The following is a 5,342-nucleotide window of genomic DNA, read 5'->3' as shown; positions in this document are numbered from 1 at the left end:
ACTTCCCTCCTCATCTCCAAAGCGGGGACCGTGTGCTGGTACTGGATCAATGCCCCCAGAACAAACTAGAGTCACGTTGGGAAGAGAGTCCTTATCGGGTACTACGCCGTATCCACCCAGAAGGACCTGTGTACGAAATACGGCCCGAGCAGGATGAAACACTGCCCACCCGTATTGTGCATCGTAATATGTTACGCCCGTGTATTTCCACTGACCCGAAACAACTGGAACCCATCCCGCTGACATCCGAACTGGAGTCCAGATGCTGGGACTCGGACGACGAGGATTTCCCTCCAAACCCCAAAGGCCCTCCACTCAATAATGAGCCAGTTGACCCAATTAACCCGCCTGCATCATGCAGCCCCCCAATGTCCACCACCCCAGAAGATTCCACCTCAGTCGAACTTAGACGCTCCGAGCGGTCAACAGCCGGCAAACCCCCCAAACGGTATGAACAAGACCAGTTTGTATGGCAACGAATATCGACACCCTTACAGGCCAATCTCAATAGACTAACGCCCTCACCCGAGGACTGGCGAGCTTACAGGGTGGGAGAATGTGGGGAGGAGGACCCCCATATAGTGATTGGGCCGGAACCAAGGAGACCGCCATCAGGGTTATTGAAGGAACCACACCAGGGGGATTACAAAGGGAGACATGCGACTGAAGTTGTCAGGGCAACAGAGGGAGGGGCTAGAACACAAGGAGCAGAGGGCGCGCTGAGGTGGCAGTTGGGAGAGAGCCTGACAGGAGGCAGGAAGCAGGGTGACTTGCAGGGGCACCGACAGGAGTCTGTGAGTAGAAAACTGCACGTTTACCGTCAAGAGAGACGTGAGAGACTGATACCGGAGATTGCTCCCCGCCCCCGTTCTCAGAGATCCATACCCGCCGCCCCCCGCCTTTGTGGGAGAGAATCTTTACCTCAGGTTGTGGCCGTGTATACACGTAACCAGGCAACAGAGGCCTGGACACTTCCCCCCAGCCTTCTCCCACCATGGCGACCCTGTCGTCACCGGCCTGAAGATACTCCACCTCATCATAGGTGAGATTAAAGGCCCGCTACCCAGCTTTGGGAGAGACTCTTGATAAAGGACGGCTACGGGTCATCTGGGGAACTGCGTCATCACCGCGCGCCACTATCATCGTTTTCTTCAGGGCCTGTTGCGCCCCACTGGCATCGCTTTCTTCAGGGCCTGTTGTGCCCCACTGGCATCGTTTTCTTCAGGGCCTGTTGTGCCCCACCGCCATCATCTTCTTCAGGGCCTGTTGAGCCCCACCGGCATCGCTTTCTTCAGGGCCTGTTGCGCCCCACCGGCATCACTTTCTTCAGGGCCTGTTGCGCCCCACAAGCATCGCTTTCTTCAGGGCCTGTTGCGCCCCACCGACATTGCTTTCTTCAGGGCCTGTTGCGCCCCATCGGCATCGCTCTCTTCAGGGCCTGTTGAGCCCCATTCCTTCCAGGAGTAGCGAGGCGTCAGGACAGCCACCTCAGCGACCTCTACGTGGCCATGCTCATGAAACCGACAGCCCCTGGAAGGCTAAGTTACAAAATAGTTTTGTTAAGGTTGTTGAGTCCCTGCATGGACTGTTTGTTTCTTCTTATTTTTATGTTTGTTCAGCCAAGCCCCAGCGGCTGCAGTTTGATAAAAGTTATTTCACAATCCACCATCCGTCTAGTGTCTCGTCTTGGTGATAAAAATGTAGTTATCTTCTCCTCACTGCCCAATCGTATAAAATTCTGTGACACACCCATGTTGTTAATATGATCACTGCACCCCAGATGAACTCATTAAGAGGTGTAGTTCATAAAATGAGGCCACTTATGGTGGGGATTCTGCTGTTTTGGCACCTCATTGGCTCTCCCAGTGGGTCATGGCGCTTGCAAACCATAACAGTAAAATCTGGCGCTCCTTCTCTTCTGAACTCTGCCATGTGCCCAAACAGTGGTTTACCCCCACATGTGAGGTATCAGCATATTCAGGAGAAATTGCACAATAACTTTTGGGGTCCAATTTCTTCTTTTACCCTTGGTATAATAAAAAAAGGGTGGCAAAAAGATCATTTTTGTGGAAAAAATGATATGATATGATATGATTTTTTATGCATACACCGTCCCCTCTTCACTCGTTGACACTCCTGTCAGATCTGTCACTGTGGCCGCCTTAGGCCCGTCACCAACAGTACTTTTACTGAACAGTAGTCTCTTTCAGTACGGTATGCTTTGCCTCAATGCCTCATCTATTCTGCGGTACCTTCCTGTCAGGACCACCCCCCTGACGTTCTCTCTCCTCAGTCCCTCTGGATTAGTTTTCCTCAGAGTGCACAGACTGTCATAGTCCTCCTGTCACTTGGGCTCCCCCTGGGGACTGGAACCTTCTGGAACCCTCCCGGTTTCTAAAGCCCTAAGCTGATGTCAAGTCCTTTGCTCACACTCCTCCCTGCCATCTAATGGTCAACCCAAGGTACTGCACGTCCACTACACTTTCCTAGCTGTTTCCCCACTGAAGTAACTGACACCTGTCTAAACTGCGCAAACCTATCTTTCTCTATTCTGACACGTCCGTCCGTCAGGTCACCTTACCTACACAGCAATGATGTTGAAGCTCCCCACAGCTGGAGCTGTAGTCCCAGGGCAGTAGGAATAGGTGTTGAGGTAGATGGTGCAGTGTTAGGTACAGAGATGTAGCAGTGCTAGATGAGTGGTGCAGTAATAAGTGGAGGACACAAAGGCATGTAGTTCCAAAGCTTTACTCACAGTCTGTTGTGCATACAGATGCCCACTTCGGTGCCATGTCCTCCAGGTCAGGGGCTCAGACAACTCCCAGGCAAGATAGAGTACACCTTTCCAGCACTCCTCCAACATATGCCTTTCCTGAATGTCTCCTCACTAGCGCCTAAACTGAAGTACTTGTAGTTGTGAATTAAACTCAAGTTCCTCCTTCTAGATGTTACTTGGATCTCCACTCGTACGGCAGATAGCTGTAGCCCGCTTCGGGTACTTCCTACTCTCAGGTCCCGGCTCACACACGTTGCTATTGTGCCCCCAAGTCTTAAGTGGGAATAAAGTGGTGACAACTTCTGTTCCTCCGGTTTCTGCTGCAGGACCATCAGCATCCATACAACTTCGGATACCGGACTACGAACCATGCGCTTTAACTTAAGGAAGAGCTCAGCTCTCACCCTTGTCCTCAGTTCTATTCTCCCCACGTATCGAACTAATCTATCTTCCTTCTGAAGAATTAGGCTCTTACTCTTTCCCGTGCCAGCGGCTCCAGATCACAGTAGTCTGCTGCAGCACTTGCTTTCACTCCATCCCTCTCAGGGCATCTTCTCTCTCTAACTGACCTACTTCCTAACCTACTCCCACTCTCTTGTGCAGTTTAAGCTCCACCCGCTTCCCCAGCACCCTTTGCAAACCAAAACAGCTGACTTACAGAGTGCTTCACTATTCTAAAGTGTCTGTGCTGGGTGCAGGTGTTGGAGTGTGGTCAGGCGTCTCCACCTTAACTGGATAGTGGGGTACCACACCTCAGGAGGAGGTGCAGTACCTCTGTGGCGACTGAACCCTCGGGGGTGCCACAAAAACGGAACTGCCCACAACGAAGGTGAACTGTACTACAATGCTGGGAACAGGATTAATTGTCCAATATCTGATGCCAGACTCCCTCAAACATCAATTACCTGCTGGTGATCATCAGCGATAAACAAAAACCAAGAATAAAAATGAAGATTTTTTATTTTTAAAGGTGTCTCTGTGCCCATATGTGAATTGTGAATATCTCTTATTACAGTCTCCAAGTTGTGTTGGTGTCATCAGAGCTTAATCTTAAATGCAGGTGGTTGGATGACTGCTGAGGACCCTGAGGATTTAAAGACTGCTTTTAAGATAGTATCAGGATCAACTTCAGCTGGAGGATTTTAAGCAGCACTAGAGGAGGAGGTTCTGTTTCTTCTAGATTCACCTTCCTTCTTTCATGGGGTGTTACTTAATCTTAGAAGTATGGGCTGGTCTGATGTTATCACACTACCATTCAAAGGAAGATTGCATTCAATTGGTTGTCCATCTAGGTATCTGTTGTTGGATTTTTTGTAGGCACCAACTGCATCTTCCTTTTTCACAAACACAACCTCTGCAACTCCAGAAGTCAACAAGCAGGTGTGCTTCAAGGCACCGCATACACAGAAAAGCTCCACGATATCTTCGTCAGTGACTATTGGATGCAAATTATTAACGGTCATTATTGTGCCTTTGAAAGGGCAAAAGACAGACTCTTTTGGATCGGGCCCTACAGATTATCTTGCCTCCTTTGTGACAAGTGTCTGTGACACGTTGGTTACAGGCTTTGTGTGCAATAAAGGTGGCGAAGTCTCGTGCTGAGTAGACATGGGAGCTGTGTATGCATCATTCTGTACCACTTTAGTAAGAGGTAAAGTTTGACCAAGAGAAAATGAACTTACAGACATTTACGGCCTTTTTTGCACAATGTGGGCAGCTGTGATCTTCATCTTCCTGGTGGGAATTTTGGAAAGTTCCATGACGTCATCAAAACCATCATCATCCATATTTTGTAAAGAGGAAATCTGTTGTTTCACAGGTTCGGGGTTAACTACGTTTATTGGCATTCCTTTAATAGTGTTCATTACACCAGAACAAATCGTTTTCAGATGAGAAATTTGGATGTTCTTGGTAATATGTATGGGTAAAGATGAAGAACCTTGTGCCACGGGTGTGTTGATAGTTAAGGCCAGTTTGTTTGGTTTACCTCCAACAGTGATCTACTGTTTTCTAGAATTAAGCAACTCACGAGCATCTTGCACTTTACCCTTTATACGGACACATGCATCTTTGACGACATATTTCTCATGGGCATCTTTTAGATTGAGCTTCAGATGCGCATCTGTTACACCTATTTTCTGACGTATTTCTGCAAAAAACCTGCACCATCCCACCAGCAACTGTGTATGAAACCACGCTATTGTTTGTAAGGGTGTTTATGATGGCTGTGAAAAAATTTTTTTTACACAGTATGTTGATGTGTACCCCCAGGGGAAAATGTTTGTCAGCACATAAACTTAGTGTATGGGCATTACGAGTATAGGAGACCCGCTCCTTTAAACTGGGAAAACATTTTTCGAAGGCCATCATCCACATTTCTTCCTTGGGGGGTTGGAGTGTGTGCAAATTTTGGGCAGGCATTGTATTCTCTCCATGTGCAAGCATTAGGTGACTTTAAAAAATCATAATAATGTGAATTTTGGTTGCCTATGGCCATCTAGTACGTGGTTCAAAGGTTTATTGGGGTGCATGTAGCTTTGATGCAGGGCAGGTCTTGCATTAAATG

At 48.3% G+C, this 5,342-nt stretch overlaps 1 pseudogene; it reads right to left on the bottom strand.

The window, feature by feature from the left end:
* Positions 1-3,813: 3,813 nt before the first annotated feature.
* LOC141085743 (polymerase delta-interacting protein 3 pseudogene) lies at positions 3,814-4,641 on the bottom strand (annotated as a pseudogene).
* Between the last annotated feature and the right edge of the window lie 701 nt (positions 4,642-5,342).

Source organism: Dendrobates tinctorius, unplaced genomic scaffold (genome assembly GCF_039654945.1).
Source record: "Dendrobates tinctorius isolate UK_male_01 unplaced genomic scaffold, ASM3965494v1 ptg000006l, whole genome shotgun sequence".
NCBI classification, from domain to species: domain Eukaryota; kingdom Metazoa; phylum Chordata; class Amphibia; order Anura; family Dendrobatidae; genus Dendrobates; species Dendrobates tinctorius.
The sequence above is the reverse complement of the archived record's forward strand: the minus strand, read 5'-3'. Positions and strand labels throughout refer to the sequence as shown.